This window comes from Mustela nigripes, chromosome 14, assembly GCF_022355385.1.
Source record: "Mustela nigripes isolate SB6536 chromosome 14, MUSNIG.SB6536, whole genome shotgun sequence".
Lineage (NCBI taxonomy): Eukaryota > Metazoa > Chordata > Mammalia > Carnivora > Mustelidae > Mustela > Mustela nigripes.
This window is the reverse complement of record NC_081570.1, coordinates 55,890,195-55,911,846: the sequence shown is the minus strand read 5'-3', so window position 1 is coordinate 55,911,846 and position 21,652 is coordinate 55,890,195. Positions and strand designations below refer to the sequence as shown.

Genomic DNA, 21,652 nt, shown 5'->3' with positions numbered 1-21,652 from the left:
AGTTAATCCAGAAATTACTTCTCTGTCATTTATACATATAGAAATGAGATATATAGATATGTAGAAACCAAGTTACAAGGAAAACAAATTCAGAGAACTCAATCATTTGTGTCATGACTGAATCAAAACAATAAACTATTTAAGCCACTGTATCTTACAAGTCTAGGTATAGCTTAAATAAATGAAGAATAAAATTCTAGTTTATTTTAAACTAGAATTATTCTAGTTTTTATATTACATATTATTATATATAATATTATATATTATTATTATTATTCTAGAGTTATTCTCCTATTGATACTTTCATAGGTACTGAAATATTTACTTGTTATGTTTTAGATATGAGATTATGGGTGATCTTCAAAAAATTTTTTGGGCGCCTGGGTGGCTCAGTGGGTTAAGCTGCTGCCTTCAGCTCAGGTCATGATCTCAGGGTCGTGGGATCCAGTCCCGCATCAGGCTCTCTGCTCAGCAGGGAGCCTGCTTCCTCCTCTCTCTCTCTCTCTCTCTCTGCCTGCCTCTCTGCCTACTTGTGATCTCTCTCTGTCAAATAAATAATAATTTTTAAAAATCTAAAAAAAAAAATTTGACTTACATATACTACTAAAATTAGAATTTTTTAATTAGAAAAAATAAAATATTATAAAGTTATTTTTATTACTAAAATGCTAATTTGTGTACTAAAATGTTGATTCCATTGCGTTGCAAATTTCCAAAGGAATTTGAGATGTAAAAATTGAGTTGTTCATTTTACTGTTGTCCTTTATGGTTCAATTCAATTAATCTTGTAATTTTTTATGAAATCTGTGTTGGCAAGATACCATTATTCTGAAGTCAGCCTACTGTCATAAAATTGAATATTTTTCTTATGCAGTAAGTCTCTTATGCTGTAAGTGTCATAAAATTGAATATTTCTCGTATGTAGTAAGAGCCAAATTATTCAACCTAGAAGGAGCCCGAGTCACTTCTCATGAAAGCTAAAATTCATAATTTGGTTTAATTTTGTTATACTCATTTTATGAACTTTAGTTCCACCTAAAGAAGAATTGGGTAACTGATTCTGACCAGGAAATGAAGCAAACAATTAGGCAAATTTCCTTAGAAAAAGTGAAGTTTCAAATTTCTGACACTAATATAACCATTAATGCAATTAATACAATTTATTATTTCAATATTTTGATATTTATCAGCCAGATAATTAAAAAAAATAAATTTGACTAATGACTAACATTAGTCAGAGGAACTCTGCTAGTCAATGAAAATCCTCAAAAGAAAATATGACAATCTTCCTCAATTTAATTTATGAAATCAGTCAATAAGACTGAAATCAAAATTTCCCTTCATTTATTGTGAACTCTGAATATTAACAGTCAGTTACAGCAACATTAGACAAGGAACAGTTGAGATATGCTAGCTCTGAGGAATTTAATTAATTTCCACCATTAACATGATTATTTCAAACTAGCATCCCTCCTAATATTTCAGTCTCTTAGGGGAAAAGTGTCTTCTATCGAGTTTCTTAGCACATGCAAAATGTTTATGAGTTTTTCCCTAAGAATTGAGGCTAGAAATCTTTTAACAGTAATAGTCATAGATGAAACTGCATAAAATCATTGTGTGTAGGGGCGCCTGGGTGGCTCAGTGGGTTAAGAGTGTGCCTGCAGCTCAGGTCATGATCCTAGAGTCCTGGGATTGAGCCCCTCATCGGGCTCTCTGCTCAGCAGGGAGCCTGCTTCCTCCAATCTCTCTGCCTGCCTTTCTGCCTACTTGTGATATCTCTGCCTACTTGTGATATAAATAAAATCTTTAAAAAAATAAATCATTGTGTGTGTGGCATATCTTAACTAGATATTAGTACCATCTATGAAAAGCAGACTGGCCTGATGTTTTAGAACACAGATCTGTGTCAGAATTCTGAATCAACTCTTGGCTCTGCCAATTACTAGTGGTAAAACCTTTAACAAGTTATATGACCCATCTGAGACTCATTTCCTCATCTATAAAATGGGAATATCTCATTGGCACGCTATAATGATTATACAAAATGCAAAACTATTTCTTATTCCAAACCCTAAGACCAAATGTGTTTCCAAATGTAGAGAACGTGTTCAAATAGGAAGTATGGTATACATACTATAAATTATACAACTCCTGTAACAAAAGTCTGGAGTAGGACTCCAAAATCAAATACATTGTGTTAGTCAGCTCTTGCTTCAATACTTCCCCATTCAAAAAACACCCTGAAACTCATTGACTTACAAAAGCGATCATGTTTTTCTTACTTACGGGTCTGTGGGTCCACAGGGATGGGTGCTTCAGGCCACAGGTCGTCTGGGCTCAGCTAGGATTGGCTATGTCAGATCCAGATTGCTATTGCAGGAGGCTGTTCTGCATTTCTTCTCACTCTCCTTGGATCAGCAATTTCTTGAGGCAGCCTTTCTCATGGTAAATTCTAGGAAGGCTAGAGACAAACCAAACTCAGATCTCACAAGCACACATAAAGCACCCCTCCACCCCTGCCCCATCACCTCCAGTCATGTTCTCAAAGCAAGTCATATGTCTAAGTCCAAAGTTAGATATTTTTCAGGATGAAGTGAATTGTTCCTATACATACTCAATTCTATTATATATGATGCCCTGTCTTCAGTAAAATATATAAATACATTCACATTAAGTGGGATAAACACAAATTATAAATAACCTCATGATATTTTGGTTTTCAGAACTTTTTGGATTTCACATTCAAGTTAAGACATTGTGGATCAGCAGTGTAGGCAAAGCACTTGGCATAATGCCTGATAATGGTCTTTTTTCCTGTGCTCAGGGATATTTTATAATCTTTATGATACTTGGAAACTTAACTATAGGAAGCTTTTCCCCAGATTATGCCAAACGTTAAAATGCATCTCTATCCCCTCTTGAGTATGAGAATGAAATTGCATTGCAATTAGTTTAATGATGTAATTCTAGATTGTGCCAATGCCTAAACATTTATTAATTTTAATTCATTCATTTTACAGTTTTCTTTTTGAATGTTAAAGCCAGTAATATTTCTTTAAATGAAATACCTTATTAATTTTAATCCATTATTTTACAACTTTCTTTTTGAATGTGTAAAGCCAGTAATTGGGTGCCTAGGTGGCTCAGATGGTAAAGCGTCTGCCTTTGGCTCAGGTCAGGATTCCTGGGGTCCAGCAGGCATGGCTCCTTGCTCAGCGGGGAGTCTGCTTCTCTCTCTGCCCACCACTCCCCCTGCTTGTGCTCTCTCTCTTCATCAAATAAATAAGTAAAATCTTTTAAAAAAATAAATAAATAAAGCCAGTAATTTTCTTTAAATCTGAAATACACAAATATAAATGTAACATAGTGCATAAGCCAGGCACTGTTAAACTTCACATTTACAGCTAATTTAATCCTCATAGTGGCTCTGCAAGCTAGGCACTTTTGTCATCCTCAGTTTGCTCTCCTCAGGTAAAGAATCTGGAGAGACACTCTACAACTTTAATCATTACCTGCCTAAGAAGCTGTTGAATTGACTCAAATCCAGAATGTTCTCATTCTCGTCTCCTTTCTCTTAACCTTGTGCTAAACATTTTTCTGAACACAGAGAAGCTCACAGATTCTCAATAATAAACCAAAACCCATTGTGGTTTTAAAAAAATCCCTATTTGCACATGACTCTAGAACTTCCCCAGCTATATTTCAAGATTTGAAAAACCTAGTCACTACTTTACTTTTTGGCAATGCCATTTATCTGTGTGCTCCTGAAAGTCAGGAAAACCATGTGATAGATCATATTCCAAGCATCTGGCATAATGCCTGGCCTGTAATGGGCACCAAGTAAATATTTGTTGAACACAATGAATGACCAAATGAGTAAGTTACACATTAAGTAATTAATGTAGCCTAAACATGAGCCTTTAAGATAGAAGTTTGTGAAATTTCCAACAAGTCACGTGGTATTTCCTCCGTTGTCCTTTCACTTTGCAATGACTATTCCCGAGACGAGGTGCTGCAGTAGGGGTGGCCTCCCTCCTCTGTGCTCAGTGGGGGCAAAAGCAACTGCTAGTGCCTGATTTCTAATGTTCTCCACAGCACCTAGCTGTTTCAGATTTTAATCTACTTCTTTTATGCCCTTCACAGGACCTAATAGAAGCTCCAGACCCATAGGAGGCACATCAGAAAAAATAAAAAATAAAAAATACTCATTCAGTTGGATTATAATGTCCCTGAAGCCTGTGGACCCATGCAAGCCAACTGTGAGAAGGCTTAAGGAGGTAAGCCCCAGGGACATTCCTACCATTCAGTTAGAACATTTTATCCACTCCTACTCTGTTATCTCTCTGCTTGAAGAACATCTGAACAATTCCAGGTGTGTTAATTAAACTTCACATTCTCCATTGCTTAACTAATGCATTTACTACCATGTTTTGTTTTGTTTTGTTTTTTACCAAAATGAGACGTTTCCTTAGACTTCCATAACAGAAATGTTGGCATTAGAGTTATACTAAAGGCCAAATAATAATTAGTGAGTATACCATGTTTTTCTATTTCCTTCATTATCTGAGAATCATGTTTCTAAGGAGATATGAAGTAGGGCTGTGGACTTTTGTTTAAAGTGGAATATTGCCCAATAATAGTGCTGTCTACTATATACTTATCCCTAACCCTTCTTGCCTAGATTGTAATTAAAAGAGAGGCCTATTATAACTGCATGGTTATTACTTGTTTCATGTTACAGTAGGTTGGTTGATGTCTTCTTGAAAAATAAAGAAGTCAACTTTAAGCTGAGGGATTTTTCTAAATACCCCAAAGCAATTCTTGTATGCACAAAATTGTGGTTTCTCAAGTTTTGGGAAAAGATTAAATAAATCCAAACATTTATGAAAGAAAAATAATAGAAAACGATACTGCTGAATTATTTTCAACTGAACCAGACAAGAGTCAAAATGAATTTTACTTATTTTTGAAGCTAGATCATGAAAAAATAGTAAATCAAAAATAAGTAACACAAGAGAAAATTTTATGCTCTCAGAAATGTCTTGATGATATTTTGGGACTTCAAAAACTGACAGACACACACATACAAAGTTGGCACAAATTTCCCATTGCTTTAAGAAATTAACTATTTTATTACAATAATAATATAGGTTTGATATTTTAAAAATTAACAAAATAGAAAGGTACAAAGTAAAACAAAATTTCCCTGCCTTCTATCCTCTCTGTTCTATTGTCCTAGTTTCTGGGGATAATCACTAGTAACATTTTCTTCTTTTTGTAGCCATTTAAAATATTTCACTTTTTCTATTTGTATTAGTTTCCTAGGGTTGCCATAACATAATACCATAGACTGATTGGCTTAAACAACAGAAATTCATTTTCCCACAATACTGGGGCCAGAAACCCAAAATCAAGGTGTTCACAGTGTTAATTTCTTCAGGGATTTCTCTCCTTGGGTTGTGGGTGGCTGTTCTCTCACTCTATCTTCCTGTGGTCTTTCCTTTGTGTTCCAATCTCTTCTTATCTGGACATCTGTCAGATAAGATTAAAACAGCCGCATCTCAATTTAACCACCTCTTTGAAAGCCCTATTTCTGAATACAGTCATACTCTGGGATTCAGGGCTTCAACAGATCAGTTTGGGGAGTCACAATTCACTATTGGGGAGACATAATAACACTATTAAAAGCAATACCATAACAAAACTGGAATTCCTATACATATATCTGACAACTTCTGCAGGTATATGAGAAAGATAAATTTCAAGATGGACATCAAAGGGTATGCTCATAGGTAATTTGGAAAGATACTGATAAATTTTCTATAAAAGGCTTGTAATGATTGGGGTGCCTGGTTGGCTCGGTGGGTTGAAGCCTCTGCCTTCAGCTCAGGTCATGATCCCAAGGTCTTGGGATCGAGCCCCGCATCCGACTCTCTGCTCAGCAGGGAGCCTGCTTCCCCCTCTCTCTTTGCCTGCTTCTCTGCCTACTTGTGATCTCTCTCTGTCAAATAAATAAATAAATAAAATGTTTTAAAAAAAGGTTTGTAATAATTTGTACTATCAACAATATATAGAAATACCTATTTCTCTATAGCCTTGGACCTACCTAATCTTTTAATTTTTAATTTTACTGAAAAAAATGACTATCCTTATTTTAATTTGTATACTTTAAAATATTAATATGGCTGAATATCTTTTCTTATGTTAATCATCTAAAATATTTTTTCCATGAACCCCTACGCCCATTTTTCCCATTGAGTTATTTATCTTTTATTTACTTATTTGTGAGAATTTTTGTATATTAAAGATAGTTTGGGGCACCCGGGTGGCTCAGTTGTTTAAGTGTCTGACTTCAGCTCAGGTCAGGATCTCGGGGACCTAGGATAAAGCTTGGAGCAGAGGTCCCTGCTTGGTGGGGAGTCTACTTATTCTTCTCCCTCTAACACTTCTCCCACTCATGCTCTCTCTGTATCTCTCTCTCAAATAAATAAAATCTTAAAAAAAAAAAGTTTGTCATACGTATGGCAAAAATTTTTTTCAATCTGTTTTTTGTCTTTCCTTTTGCCCTTTTTTGCTGTATAGAGTTTTAAAATTGATAAAAATTTAAAATATTAAGATATAATTTGGGGTCTAAACTTTTCCTGTATAGCTTGATATCTTTGAAAATACTCAGAAAGGCCTTTCTCATGCCAAAATTATTTATGAACTAATATTCCATGTTTTCTTCTAAATATTTTATGTGTCTGTTTTTCACATTTTAGTATAGAAGATAAAGAGGAAAATTTAGCTTTATGTTCTTTAAGCATTTGGCCAATCTTACCAGCATTGATTATTCAATAATTCATATTGCCTCATTTACTAAAGTGCAACTTTTATCATTTATTAAATTCTGATAATTAGGATGATTTATGGATTTTCTCATTTGTTTCATTGATCTGTCTCATCCAAGATCAGGAAAACACAATTTTAAATACATTATCTATTATTTCCCTCATGATTCTTCTCTTTTAGAATTTTTTCTTTTTTTTTTTTTAAGATACTTTTTATTTATTTGACAGAGAAAGAGAGAGAGAGGTCACATGTAGGCAGAAAGAGAGGAGGAAGTAGGCTCCCCGCCGAGCGGAGAGCCCTAATGCGGGGCTCAATCCCTGGACCTGATCATGACCTGAGCCGAAGGTAGAGGCTTTAACCCACTGAGCCATCCAGGTGCCCCTAGTATTTTTTCTTATGTGTATTTTTCTTATATGAATTTTATTATTGTTTAGATCAAATTTCAAGAAAACCCCAAAAGTCTTGCTCATATTTCTTATTGATTCAAAGATAACTGACGTCTTTTAAAATATTGAGTCTTATACCCAAATTAAGGATGTTTTTACATCTTTTTAACTTTTTTTCCCAAAGATTTTATTTATTTATTTGACAGAGAGAGATCACAAGTAGAGCAGCAGGCAGAGAGAGAGGGGGAACCAGGCTCCCCGCTGAGCAGAGAGCCCAATGCAGCTCTTAATCCAAGGACCCTGAAATCAGCTGAAGGCAGAGGCTTAATCCACTGAACTACCCAAGTGCCCCTCTATTTAACTTTTTTTAATGTACCTCTGAGGAATTTAAAATTTCTGTGCTTTCTTATTCATTCTAATTTCAACTTTTTTTTCTTTTAAAGCAGGCTCCACACCCAGCATGGAGCCCAACACAGCGCTTGAACTCACAACCCTGTGATTAAAACCTGAGCTGAGATCAAGAGTTGGATGCTTAACCAACGGAACCACCCCAAATTTCAACTTTTCATACTAATTGTGAATGAGACACTTCATTCCATTCTGTTTCTGAGAGAGAATCGTTATCCTAAAGTAAATAATTGACCTTTTATATTAAATTTGTGATTACTTTAATGAATTCTTTTGTCTTGACATAATTTTTATTTGAATTGTTCATATTTTTAGGGTTTATAATTATATCAATTACAAATAATTATAAGTTTATTTCCTTCTTGTCTCATTTTTATTCTCTTATTTAATTGCTTTGGCTAACATTTCCAAAACAAATATCAAATAATAGGGGTGACTTTTCAGTTCAGCATTGCACTGGAATTAGCCATTACAATAAGGCAAGAAAAAATAAAAGCTATACAGTTTGGAAGGGAAGAAGTAAAATTGTCATTATACATATGACATGCTTGCTCCTGTAAAAAAAGGAAAAGAATCTATAAATAAATTATAGTAAATTAATTTTTAAATTATATATATATACATATATAATCAGTACCAAACTAGAAAATAAAAAATTTTAAATTATCATTTATAATAACACCCCAAATCCAAATATTTAGAAAGAAATCTAACAAAAGAAATGTGAGACCTGTTTCCTAAAAATTACAAAATATGACTGAAAGAATCTGAAGAAGATCCAAATCAATAGAAGAAATCCTATGTTCATTTCTTAGAAAGTTTAATATATGAATATGTCATTTCTTGATCAAATAAATTCAGTGTAATCCTAATTAAAACCCAGCAATTTCTTTTGTAGAAATTTAGACAAAATGATTCTAAAATTTACTTGAAATTCAAGGGACTTCGAAAAGTCAAAACAATTTTGAAGAAGGACAAACCTGGGAGACTTACTGTATTTCAAGGCTTTGTGTAAAGCTGATGTTACCATAGGTTGAGTAAATAGACAAATGGAATAGAATAGAGATCCCAGAACACCTGCACAAACATGGCCACCTAATTTGCTACATACTGGTTACTTCAATATAGTGGAAAAGAAATGATGCTGGCTCAATTGGATATACATATGGAAAAAATTATTTGAGATGAAACATACTCTTCTATATGAAAGTAAAACAATCAAGCTTCTAGATGAAAGCAGGAGAATTTCTTCAAGACATTGGGTAAGAAAAGATTTCTTAAGTGAGCATCAACAAAACCATAAAGGGAAAGACTGATTTATTGGACTTAACACTAAAAACGTCTGTTTATGAAAAGATGCCATTAAAAGAAGAGAAAAGATAAACTGCAGTCCAAGAGATGATTTCTGCTATATAAATTCTGAAGAAGGATCTGTGTTTAAAATATATAAATCAACCAATTTAAAAATGGAAAAAAGACTTGGACAGACATTTCGCAGAAAAGAATGTCAAAGGACCAGAAGTCAATAGCATTAGTCTTTAGGGAAATACAAATTAAAACTCCAGTGAGATAATTATACATGGGGCACCTGGGTGGCTCAGTGGGTTAAAGCCTTTGCCTTCCACTCAGGTTGTGATCTTGGGGCCATGGGATCAGGCCCCCATTGGGCTCTCTGCTCAGCAGGGATCCTACCCCACCCCTCTCTGCCTGCTTGTGATCTCTGTCTGTCAAATAAATAAATAGAATCTTAAAAAAAAAAAAAAGAAAAAAAAAAAGATACTTATACATCCCCACCAGAATGGTTAAAATTTAAAAGACTGATTATGCCAAGTGTTGATGACATTGTGGGATAACTGAAACTTGCATTGCTAGTGTGAGTGCATATTGTCATACCTACTTTGGAAAATTATTCCACAGCATCTATGAACATTAAATACACCAGTAAATCTATAGCCTAGCAATTCCATTTTTGCATATATACCTAACAGAAAGGAATGATTAAGTCCACCAAAAGACATACAAGAATCCTTCCAGCAGCTTTATTCACAACAGCCAAAAACTGGAATCTACTCAAATATCATAAAATTATAATTTATTTACACAATAAAATAAAATAAATAACATTACATGCTATAACATGGATGAATCTCACAGACATTATGTTGCTGGCTCAGGGGTGGGTGGGAAACAGCAGTCAAAAAGAATATAAATACCAAAGTTCAAAAACGGGAAAAAACACCAGTGGTGATTAATATGAAAAGGGATTAATTAATATGAACACTAGAGGATTACTAGGAAGAGCTGAGAATCATTCTGAAGTGATAGAAATGTTCTATATCTTGGATGTTTTTTTATCTTATATATCTGTTTGCTATGACTGAATTATCTCCTCCACCCAATTTCATATTGAAGTCCAAACCCCCAGTTCCTCAGAATGTAACTGTATATATAGATAAAGTCTTTAAAGGGTTAAGTTAAAAGAGACCATTAGGAAGGGGTACTAATCCAATATGATGGCTGTCCTTGTATGAACAGGAGGAGACACTAAGTACATAAAACAAAGACCATGTGAAGGGGCAGTAAGGCAGAGGCCAGGCGAGACGCCTCAAAGGAATCCAACCTGCCAGCACTTTAATGTTGTACTTCCAGCCTCCAGAACTGTGAGAAATTTCTGTTGCTTAAGCTATTCAGTCTGTTCTGTGTATTTTGTGATGGCATCTGTAGCAAACAAAGATAGTATTCATTTGCATAAATTCCCCAATGTATATATGTATGATTTGTGTCGTTTACTGCATGTAAGTTACATGCACAGGAATCTAAAACAACAAAGTTTCCTTCTGTCAGTCAATCCAGCTTATCTCCAACACAGCCTGCTTGTCATCACAAACCTGTCTCCCAGTTCTTCCAACATTTTCTTTTTATTTCTTTTTATTTATTTATTTATTTTTTTAAAAAGATTTTATTTATTTATTTGACAAAGATCACAAGTAGGCAGAGAGACAGACAGAGAGAGAAGAGGAAGCAGGCTCCCTGCGGATAAGAGAGCCCGATGTGGGGCTCGATCCCAGGACCCTGGGATCATGGCCTGAGCCGAAGGCAGAAGCTTTAACCCACTGAGCCACCCAGCTGCCCCCCCCCAACATTTTCTACATGGCTCATCACTATTTCTGATTGTTTTTTAACCCCATCCTAGCCTTTTCAAACTACACACTTTTGCTCTATGTTTCCATAACAAGGATAGAAATGGCGGGAGGGTGTGAAATTAGTAAGATCTTGTTATTTTGGACACTTTGGTGAGCTGAAACCCTGGATTTCTACCTTCCTCTCCTTGTACTTTTGCTTTCCCATATGAAAAATGGTGATAATTATAATTGGACAGACCTCCAAGGTTGTGAAGATTACTGAGATATTATCTTAAAATTGTACAGAATTGGTGCTATACAAACACAGGACAAGGTGTTATTATTCTCCATCTAGTAATAAACATGGTTTCAAATGATAGCTTTTAAAGATCTATAATCATAATAAGGACATCACTTCTCCACCCTTGCTATGTTCCTATCTCCCAAGGCCGTAGGTCTCTAAAGCAACATCCTGAAGACACACGGACATAACCACCTCTTCAACCAGGTTTATCAACTTTAGAAGTTACTCTTCCTTGCTTTTAACTTTGCCCATATATATTTTCCTTTTTGTCTACCTGGAGAATACTTACTAATCTTCTAAAAACTCATCTAGAGTTATGTTTTTCTTTAAAAACTTATCTGAACTCCCTTTTCTCCAATATAAAAAAATCAGTCTCTCTTTTTCAAGCTTTCCGACAGTGTACCCTTATGTGGCAATACCACTGACAACTACTTCTATCCACTCTTGCTGCCCTAAGTGTTACTTTGTTTGAAGCATGGATCAGATTTCTCTATGTACATTAAAAATTGACAGTGATCATATGATGGAGGTACTATGAAAAAGAATAAAGCACAAATAGTTTAAATGAATTTCCTAAAGTCACATAGGAAGTAAGTGGCAAAATTATACTTCAAATGAAGTCTGTCTAGTTTTGAATCTATTCTCTTAACCTCTCTGCAATCCTACCTGTCACATTTCATTGTATTTGTTGGCTTTAACGTCCTTTTCTGTTTTCTAGATTTTTCTTTTCTTGAAAGAAGAAACGTCTTTTTGAAGTATTTAGTGTCTTGCATAACATAGGTATTCAGTAAAGATTTGCTGAGTGGACAGAAGGTTGAATGAGTAAAGAGATCCTCACTTTTTTATTGGAATATTACATGTTGTTAATGATCTGAGAAATCTAAAATGCCAAGGAGTGTTGAAACAAGGCTTTTAGAAGAGTAAATGCATACTTTCTTTGAAGTGAGTATTCACTTCCAGATTTTTCTGGGTTTACAGTTTGAATTTTTTTTTTTTTTACTTTCTTTAAGCCAAGTTTATTTGCATAGGAAATCAAGAAGAAAAATAGCACTTTCCTCATAGAAGGTGTTGTGAGGATTGATAGAAATAATACATGTAATATGTTTAGAGCAGCACCTGATATGTAGAAAACCTGAAGGATGTTACTCTGCTGTTTGAACCAAAGGCAGAAGAGAGTAATTGTTAAGTGCATGGACTTTGGTACTACACTGATAGGATGCAAAGCCCAGGTCCAGTGTTTATTAGCTGTGTGATCTTAGGTAAATTACTAATCCTATCTAACCCAGTTTCCTCAGTGTCTAAAATGGAATCATAGTATGTATCTCAACTACAGTGAGGATAAATTGTTCCAACTCGATATATACAAGAGTACCCTTAAGACCTTAATCCTCACCAAAATCTTTTGAGGTACGTACTTTTATTTTACTATTTTAGTTCTAAGTATTATACACTTAAATAGTCTATCTATCCATCCATCCCATTTCAAACAGTGCTCATTACATTGTAAATATAAGTGTTTGTTATTACTATGATAATGTATTATTTATATGGCTTGTCAGATGATATTTTCAGTATCTGTTGATTACATTTATAAAAAAGAAGTCTAAGATGATTTCTCGGTTTCTATTTGGGTCTCTGGATAGCCAGTACTTTGAAATAGGTTATAAAAGAAGAAGAATACCAGAGAATCCAGAATACCAAATATCCAGAATACCAAAGAATACCAGAAAAGAGCTTGGTGACACCACCTTAGGGGCAATTGGTCTATCTCAGTGATTATGTTATAAGGAAAAGACATGAGCTAGACTGTGAATTATACACAATAATATACAAAGAAATGTCTTGGTTGAGTCTGGGAATAAGAAATAATCAAAAGTAGCTAGATCTAGGAGTACTCAGCAAGATTTTACTAGATATGGACTTTATTTGTAGGCAATGAGAAGATATTGCGGAGTTATATTCAGTAAGTGAGGAAAACAGATCTGTATTTTATACAGATATGTATTTTATAATGAGTACACTTTGGGAACTGTATGCAGACTGGATTATCTGTAAGAAACAAGAGATTGTAGATTTGGTAGGGAAGGTCTTCAGTAGTCCAAGTTGGAAAGATGATGAGGCTCTGGACTTGCGGAGAGGTGGGCAGGATGGGGAGGAGAGGCTAGCTCATGTATAAGAGAGGTAGAATCTGATCTGGATAACTTATTGGATGTGTGGGTAATGAATCAAGGGTGGCTTTGAGATATGTAACTTGGGTGACTGTTTGGAAAGCTGGGCCACTAACTAAGGTAGGGAAGACATCTGGTTGATTTGGATGTGCATGTAGTGTGTCTAGGCAGAGACAGCTAGGAAGTGATTCACTTTGTGAGTCTAAATGTTGGGCAAAGGGTCAGAGCTGAAGATACATGTTTGCTCTCAGACTCTGTGGAAAGAGGTGAGGTTAAGGAGAGAATAGTTAGGAATATTAACATTCAGGGAGTGGGCAGAAGAAACAGCCAAGGAGAGAGAGAAGGAGACGTTAGAGAAGTAGGAGAGCTGAGAGAGCAGTTATTGAAGCTGAAGAGGTGAGGAGAGGTTTTATTCAGAAGGACGAGTGTTAAATTGCAGAGATGTGAAGTAGAATGGACACCAAAGAGGTTGCTGGTGATCTTTGTCAGAGCAAAGTCAATGGAGTGTTGGGTCTGGAACCTAAATTGTCTGCAGGGGGTCACGGAGGGGATGGAAAATGAGATTATAAAGCCAGCAAACATGAACTGTTCTTTTCAGAAGTTTGATTTACAATGAAAGGAAAGAAGCCAGTGAAGATCATAAATTAAGGAGAATGTGGGGTTCAGAAGGATATTTTTTAGGGTGGAGAAGATTTGGAAGATTGAGGAAAGATATGAAAGAAGATCATTAAAGAAGCAAGTCATAGAAGGTCTTGCAAGAGAATTCATAATAGAAGCTAATATTTATTGAGCGTGTACCATGTGCTGAGTACTTTACCTAGTAAGTACTTTTCATGTGCTAACTCATTAAACAAAGCCTATGTTCCTAACTGTTTGGCTGGGCAGCTCTCTAAAATAGGTCTAAGCATTAAGTACAGGTGGGGTACTTAAGTAATGGTGGATGCTTTGCCCAAGAAGAAAGGTGGTTCATTGTTTCCTTGAAGATCAGGCATAGGAAAATATTCATCAGTCTGTAGGCTGAGAGTTTATACCTGATGGCTCCTTCTCCTGACTTCCTCAGTAAAATAGAACATCTGTTGTGAGAAGGAGGTGAAGAGACAAAAATCTGGAAGTAGCAAAGCTCTGAGAGAATTGCTACAAAGCCTAGGATTGTACTAGAATTAAATTAAATAAAAAGTCTTTTTTTCTTAAAAATTTTGTGATCTGGGGTTCCTGGGTAACTCAGTCAGTTGAGCTACCTTTGGCTCAGGTCGAGATCTCAGGGTCCTGGGATTGAGCCCTGTGTCAGGCTCCCTGCCCGGGGGGAGTCTGCTTCTCCCTTTGTGCTCTCTCTCTCTCTCTTTCAAATAAATAAATAAAATCTTTTTAAAAAATTTTTGTGATCTATTGAGGTAGATAAGACAAGTGGGGTAGCATGTGTAAAGGGACATAACAGATACAGTTGTATGAGCATTCACCCAAGGTAGATACTGTATCTGCTTATGATGTAAGAGAATCAAAAAGTATCTCAAAGTATGTGTAATACTTGAAAGATAGTTTCATCAGGCAGTCCTGGAGGCTTACTATCCTAGTCTTTCCAACTGACAGCAGGGTTGTTCGATGAGAGAGAGTTGTCAACAGGATTACAGGAAACTGAGGTTGGGGGAACTTAGCATCATGGGAGTGGCAGAAGAGGGGAAAACATACTTTTTTTTATAAAGCAAACACATTGCATTTATGTTTCAGGCCCTGCTTTAAATACTTGACACAAATGATTCCATTTAATCTTTATAGCAATCATATATGGAGAGAGTATTTAATTTTATTTTTTTCTATTTATTTTTACATTTTTCAAATAAGCTCCACACCCAGTATGGGGCTTGAACTCATGACCCTGAGATCAAGAGTTGCATGCTCTACCAACTGAATCAGCCAGTTGCCCTGGGGGAGGTTATTATTATTATTATTCCCATTTTACAGATGAGGCCACAGAATGACAAAAATTACCCTAACTAGCCTAGGCACACACCTGGTAAGTGCCAAAGCCAGGACTCAGAACCCAGGTTGTATGGCTCCCGAACCCATGCTCCTCCCTGCCGCATGGTGCTGACTCCAGAATGGGGAGAACCTTGCTCTTCAAGCCAGAGAGAGCACCTCCTGTCCTTTCCTTTTCTCCATCTGAGGGCTCTCACACCAGTGACTCTTCAGGACTTACTGTCTTGACCAATAAAGCTACTGCATCACGCTTTTACAGACACAAGATGATAAATTTTGTAAGAACAAGAGCATATCTCTCTTTTATGGTATTTGTATCCTAGCACTTGCCACATACCTGGCATATGGGAAACATGTAATAAATATTTATGAAAGAAATGAAAGAAAACATCGTCAAGTCATTCAGGCTTCAGGTTTCTTAGCTAGGTAAGAACATATTTCAGAAATTGGGAATTTTTACCCTCATAAATTTTTACACGAAGATGAGTAACATTGATTAAGTGACTTGAAATCTTTGGTAAAGAGGGTTTTTATTAGGGATTCACAGCATGACAACAAAATAAAGAACCAAATAAAAGTACGTTAGGGATCAATTTGCAGGTTAGCAAGGCCACAACTAATTTGTACACTGAATCTTCTGCTAACACGAATGTCTTTTGCTCACATGTATTCTTGAAGAATGTCCTCAAAACACTGAAATTATGCTTAATTACTTTCATGAGTCATTTGACTTGAAAATTGATCTTCAGCTTGGAAAAGCCTTAATGGCAATACTACCAAAGAATGAACTGCAAAGATTTAAGGGCTTAATTGGAGGGAGTTTGATCCGAGTGGGAGTGAAGTGATGAGGAAGAAAACAGAGCTGGATGTATGAACAAAGGAACAGTAAAAAACTGTCTCAGAACTGGCAGGAAAGGGGGTTTTCGAATGAATAGTCTCCTGAGGGAAACATGGAGTGGGGCGCGTCTGCACACCAAGGACTCGATTTCTCCTCACTTCCCCCCCCCCTGTAGGTTTCTTTCTGTTGGTGAGTTGAAAGGGCATAGCTGATATAAGGGACATAAGAAGCAAAGTTCTGAAGTGGGCTTTCTCATTAGACTGCATGAGGGCAGGGCCTCTGTCGGGCCCACTGCTCTTTCCCAGCATCTAGATCACTCTCTGGCATTCATGGAGCTCAACGCCTATCTAGTGATTGTAAGAACGTATGGTGTGTTGCAGCTACCTCAGAATCTCAGCTTCCCAGTGTAGTAGCAGTGTGGTCAAGGGAATATTCTCTGAACCAGCTTTCCTCTTTTAAAAATGATAAAAATAGGGGTCCCTGGGTAATGCAGTCAGTTAGCACTGGACTCTTGGTTTCTGCTGGAGTCATCAACTCAGGGTTGTGGGATAGAGCCCTGTGTGGGGCTCTGCACTTAGTGTGGTGTTGGCTCGGGATTCGCTTTCCTCATCCCTCTGCTTCTTCCCCCTATACGCTTGCTCTCTCTCTCTCTCTCTCTCTCTCACAAATAAATCTTAAAAAAAAAAAAAACCCCAATAAAATAAAATGATAAAAGTAGTACCTACCTCAAAGGATTGTTATGTGGATTAATGGTGATAACATATACATTTAACAGAGTGCGTGGGCTGAGGTTAAGTCTGAGTCCTCCTTCCTGCCATTGGCCATCTGTGGGGGGGCCTTCCTGGACCTTTAGATAGCCAGGGACCATAACCATCCATTCATTTAAGAAAATTTGCATCCAACTCTGTGCCATTGCGCTCCATGCCCTCTACGCATCACCGGGTCATTGCCCAAAGAGGTGTGTCTTGGCCTGTTCAGACTCTCCTCCCACTGCCATTCTCCAGGGGAAAAAGCAGATGGAGAGGCGCTGGTGAGCATGACTAAGTCCATGGTGAAATGGGGAGGGAGCACAGTCATGAAGGCAAGGGGTGGGAGCAGAAGCAGTCAGCACAGACCCCATAAAGCTTACACTGAGGAGACTGGCAAAGGGAAAAAAAAAAACTTTCCCTGCCTCAGCTGCAGGAATCAAGCACATGTGATCTTGGAGGTTGAAACACTAGAGCATCCAGCCCTCTGCAGCAGCCTCTTTCAAGCCTGGGAAACACCAGGGGCCTGGCTGGCTACTTTAGGTTGTCAGCTGCCTCCCACCAGAGGCCTCTGGAAACCTATAAAGTTTTTTATCTGCCCCTTCCAAGTTGTCTGGGTTCAAAAAGCAATTTCATAAGAGACAATAATTAGGGGTTTTTATAGTTCTTCTCTCTTTCTCCCTCTCTCTCTCTCTCTCTCTATTTGGGAACAGAAACCTCCTCCTTTATAACATGTAAAATATTCGTTCAGTGCCCACTCTGTGTCAGGCTCTGTGCTAGGTGCTTTGTAACATTTGTTTAGGGCTCGCCACGACCTATGAAGTTCCTATTAGCATCTTTTAAAAAGATGTTTTTAAATTTTAAAAACTTTTTTAAAAAGATTTTATTTATTCGAGAGAGAGAGAGAGCACACGTGAGGGGAGGGGCAGAGGGAGAGGAAGAGGCAGACTCCCCGCTGAGCAGGGAGAGCAATGTGGGGTTCCAACCCAGGACCCTGAGTTCATGATTGGAGCCGAAGGCAGACAGTTCAGCAACTGAGTCACCCAGGCGCCCCAGCATCTTTTTTTCTTTTTTTTAAATAAGTGAGAAAAGTAAGCCAGGTGCTTTGTAACATTTGTTTAATGCTTGCCATGATCTATGAAACTGCTATTGTAATCTTTTTTTTTTTTTAAGAATTAGTAAAGTAAGCCTCAACATGTAATTGTCTTGTTTATTTACATGAGTAGTAAGATTTAAAGCTGTGACTGAATAAGCCTCATGTCTGAAATATATGTGGAGTGTCCAAGAAAAGGGGTAAAGGAGACCCACACGTGGATGCTGATGTGTAGAAAGGGAGGGAGTGGTGGGGTATTCATTAAACAATGTCATCAAAAAAGATCAGGTTCAAGTACTGATATTTTAAGCAGTGGGTTCTGAATAGTTCCTACCTAAGGGTGGTGTGTGAAAGGTGGTGCTAGAAAAGCTCTTGTATTTACATACAAAATGAGACAATGGGGCTCAGAGAGAAAGAAGGGAAGGATGGTTATGCAAAAAGGAAAAGAAAAGGATTTTAAAGGAAGCTGTGAATTTCTATATTCATGTATGTCTACTGAGTGAAAAGTGCCACTGAATAATAGAGTATGAACCCAAAGTGCCTGCTCACATTCACAGGCACTGACTATAAGAAAATATCAACAACAGAAGAGCCCCAGGATGCCATTTATGGGTAAAAGCTACTTAGGAGAATGAGAAAACTGAGAGTGGGATTATTACTCCTGTTAGGTCCCTCTAGGAAGTAAATTAGGTGTTTGAGGAGGTATATGCAATTCTTTTAGATCTCTGCATTACATTTATTTCAGTGACAATAATGGAATGCTGCCCTTGGCTTCCAGGGTGGGCTTTCTCAACTCTAGAAACTAGGCCCCCCTCTGTGCAAGGTACGGTGCTGGGGTTCTGAGAGAGGAAGAGGCTTAGGTCACACTTTCCTTGTTTTTAAGTAGCTTGCAAACCAGAGTGACAATATAGCACATCTATAGATATATGTGCACACAACAGACCAGCGTATATATACCAGATAGGCATTTAGTCAGTATATGCTATATAGAAATTGGGTTGGCAGGGGGAGCTGGTTGCAGTTAATTTACCTTTACTTATTCATTTATCCGTCCATCTATTCCTTCACCCATTCCATAAATACGCATTGAATATTAATATGATCTTCCATAAGACAAACCCTTTAAATAAAACGAGGGCTAAATCAGGCTCTCCAACTTGAAGTCTAAAGAAATGCAGTTGGAATGATCAAATGCTCTTGGAAGAGTTGGATTACACTCTTGGATTATCTAGTCTCTGGGACAATCTAAGGACCCGTGACAAGTGCTCTATTGATGATCAGAAGCATTTTTTAGAAGAGAATGTTTCTAGGTTTCAAGTTCACTGAGTGTTGCTCAGAGTCCCATAACAGATGTTGGCCTTACTAGCACCCTTGCAAATAGTTAATCACAAAGACTGCTCCTAAAATATACTTCAAAAAATAATTATAACATGATAGAATTTTAGAGCTGAGGAAGAACAAATTAATTATCAGTTTTATTAGTTTTTAATGCAAGGTTATTGATTTCCCTTAAGGATTCTTAAATATAATTATCATTATCATCATCTCTTGTGAGATTACCATGAAGCAAGTACTATCATTACCTCCATTTCACAGATGAGAAAGCTGAGCTTCAGAGTGCTGGGTGCCTGGAGTGGCTCACAATGACACATACCAAGCAAGGGGCAGAGCTGGGGTCCAAGCTCCATGCCAAACCTGGACAACCAACTCACGCTCTTTTCTACTTGTCTGTGTTATTCCCTTGGGAACTAAGGATCTACCAGTCACTTTTAATTTTTAAAAAGAGAGAATAGAAATTAAAATTTTCTTTAAAGCATTTCATAGTAATGAATATTGAAAGGGTCCCACATGTGGTTTGGCAGTATTGATAATTGCATACAAGTTGAGAATTAGAAATACCTCTTTTTAAGGGCCTCCTGGGTGGTTCAGTTGGTTAAGCGCCTGACTCTTGATTTCAGCTCAGGTCATGATATCAGGGTTGTGAGATAGAGCCCTGCATGGAGCCCCGTGGTGAGTCCCACCTTGAGCCGCATGGGAAGCCCCACAAGGAGCCCTGTGTTGAGCCCCGTGGAGCTGCTTAAGATTCTCTCTTTCTTCTCTGCCCTTCCCCCATGCACTAGTTCTTTCTCTTCCTCTTTCTCTCTCAAAGAAGTTATATATATCTCCTTTAAATTAAGTGCCCTTTAAAAAAAAAAAGGGTTGACCATCTTGGTAGATAACCAGTATTTTATTCCAAGCCTTTCATTTCCAGAGGGGGAAACTGGAACCAAATAAGTGAGGCGAGTTACTCTGAAGAGAAGCATTTGGAAGCTGAGGGAGTACAAGGATGTTCTAACAGTTGACAGAAAAATGAGTTGAGGAGCTAGCTCACTAATGTTCAATAAATACAGTAGTCCTCCTTATCCGTGAGATGTATGTTCTAAGACCCACAATGGATGCCTGAAATCTCAGATAATACCAAACCCTATACACACGGTGTTTTTCCCATATGTATACCTATGATAAAGTTAGGTACAGTAAGAGATTAACAATAATAACTAATAAGAGAATAATTATAACAATATAGTGCAATTAAAGCTATGAGAATGTTCTCTCTCTCTCTCAAAATATCTTATTGTACTGTTCTCTGGCTTCTTGTGATGATGAGAAGATAAAATGCCTACATGATGAAATGAAGTGAGGTAAATGGCAAAGGCATTGTGTCATGGCATTAGGCTACTCATTGACCTTCTGGCAATAGGTCAGGAGAATCCCCTGCTTTCAGACTGTCGGATCTCAGTTGACTGGAGTTTAAGTGAAACCACAGAAAACTAAACCATGGATGGGGGTGGTGGGGACTACTTAACACATTTTTGTGGATCCAATTCACATTTGAAGTGCATAGAACTACCATTTCTTTCTCTCTTTCTTTCTTTCTTTTTTTTTTTTTTAAGATTTTATTCATTATTTATTTGAGAGCGAGAGAGAGCATACATGAGCAGTGGGGAGGGAGATGCAGACTCCTGGCTGAGCCCTACTTGGCCTATCTGATCCCAAGAACCTGAAATCATGCCCTGAGCTGAAGGCAGATGCTTAACTGACTGAGCCATCCAGGGGCCGCCCATTTCTTTCTTCTGAAATAGTGAACCATAGTACGAAATGGGCAGTAAATCTTGATATTGAATCTTATCAACCTTAATTTAAAAAAATTCCTTGGTAGTAAAAAGAAATTCTAACCGAAAGGCATCATTATTATTCAAATGTGTGGAAGTTGCTGAGATAAGAACTCAGAATGTGGAGCTAACTAGTCACAGACGTAAGAAGGGCATTCCTACATCTTTTTTGATGCCCTGGAACCTACTCCTCTCAAGGGAAGCAAAAATGATGTAGGCTTCTGAAAATGTAAAGAAGGAAGGCAAATGACCCACACTGGTCTATCTGTGTTTGGGTACCAAACACTTCTGACCACCACTAGTGTTGACAGCAATTCCGTCTGCTTCTTCCATCTGATCTGGTGTTCTTCAAATAAAGGTTGTTAATCACTATTCTGTGAATAGCAGCCAGACTGGGGCTCCTCCAGGATGGTCAGCTGTCTTCACATCCTGGTCTCCTCAAGGACTTAGAACAAAAAGCCTGGAACAGGTTAAGGGCTCCATATGTGAGCCCTGCTGGTTAAAGTGTTGAAGGAAATAATGGATAAATATCAACTATATCCCTAGAACACTTAAGATGGATTTTATGGAGATGAATTTTCATATATATATATATATATATATATATATATATATATATATATATATATA

At 37.1% G+C, this 21,652-nt stretch overlaps 1 long non-coding RNA gene across 2 annotated transcripts; it reads left to right on the top strand.

Moving 5' to 3' along the window:
• The first annotated feature begins 3,958 nt into the window (after nucleotides 1-3,958).
• Nucleotides 3,959-7,979, top strand: LOC132001900 (uncharacterized). 2 transcript variants are annotated; one of them, XR_009399712.1, is made up of 3 exons: nucleotides 3,959-4,009; nucleotides 4,144-4,277; nucleotides 7,661-7,979. It is a non-coding gene; the product is annotated as an uncharacterized LOC132001900 (long non-coding RNA). The 2 variants fall into 2 exon arrangements; XR_009399711.1 differs by having other exon boundaries at nucleotides 3,988-4,277.
• The last annotated feature ends 13,673 nt before the right edge of the window (nucleotides 7,980-21,652 follow it).